At 33.8% G+C, this 1,271-nt stretch overlaps 1 pseudogene; it reads right to left on the minus strand.

Moving 5' to 3' along the window:
* The window catches only part of LOC103206457, a 59,870-nt pseudogene that overhangs the window by 42,952 nt on the left and 15,647 nt on the right, over positions 1–1,271 (minus strand).

Below are 1,271 nucleotides of genomic sequence, written 5' to 3' on the forward strand. Positions count from 1 at the left end.
TCCAACGAACCCCAAACAGGATAGACCCCAAAAGAAAATCACCAAGATGTATCATCATCAAACTCACCAAAACCAAAGACAAAGAAAGAATCCTGAAAACAGTATGGGAAAAATGAAAAGTTATCTACAAGGGGCCACCAATAGGACTAAGCTTGGATTTCTCAGCAGAAACCATGCAGGCAAGAAGACAATGGGATGCTATATATAAAACTATGAAAGACAAAATTTCCAACCAAGAATTATATACCCAGCAAAATTGTTCCCCAAATATGATGGTGAAATTAGGAGATTTCCAGATAAGCAAAAATTAAGGGATTTTGTTAAAACCAGACTAGCCTTAAAAGATATGCTAACAGGAGTCCTTTGGACAGAGAACCAACAACAGCTAAAAACAACTGACCATTAACACACATCAAGACATAACCCAGAAACCAATCCAGTTATGGAAGTATCCAAAGTAAATAAGCCTACAAGATTGTAAATAGAGAATCAGAGACATCAATTGACAAATGAGGACAATTACAAACCAAAACAGGGAAAAAATTGGGTAGTTTGAGAACTTCTAAATGGTAGGGAAGTCAAGATAATTGAAAGATAGAATGGTCTGTTCTAAACATGGGAAGAAAATTATAAATCACAGGGTAACCACAAAGAAAAATGACAAACCTCACAAAAGTAAAAAAGAGGACAAATACAAATATTTAGCAAATACTAAAACAATAGTAATGAAGGAAATGCTAACATGATTCATAAACATAATGTGCTCAGCACAGAAAAGTATATGGAACAAAGAAATCAGCAACACCACAAAAAAGCACATAACAAAATGACAACAACATATTCATACTTGTCAATAATTATACTGAATGTCAAGGATTAAATGCACCACTCAAGAGACAGAGTTGCAGACTGGATAAGAAAACATAACCCATCAATATGCTGTCTACAAGATACACACTTCAGAGACAAAGACAAAAATAGACTAAAACTCAAAGGTTGGAAAAAGATGTATCAAGCAAATGGCAACCATAAAAGAGAGGTGGCAATATTAATTTCTGATCAAATTGACTTTAAGACAAAAACCAGCATAAGAGACAAGGAAAGTAATTATATAACGATTAAAGAATAAATTGAAGAAGAGGATACAACAGTAATAAATCTCAATACATGCAATGAATGAATACCAAAATACACAAAGCAGACTCTAACAGAACAGAAAAAGCAATGACTCCACAGTAGTAAGGAGGAGACTTTAATACACCACTTTCAAT

The sequence above is a fragment of the Orycteropus afer genome, unplaced genomic scaffold (assembly GCF_000298275.1).
Source record: "Orycteropus afer afer isolate SDZICR_OR568_19922 unplaced genomic scaffold, OryAfe1.0 scaffold00318, whole genome shotgun sequence".
Lineage (NCBI taxonomy): Eukaryota > Metazoa > Chordata > Mammalia > Tubulidentata > Orycteropodidae > Orycteropus > Orycteropus afer.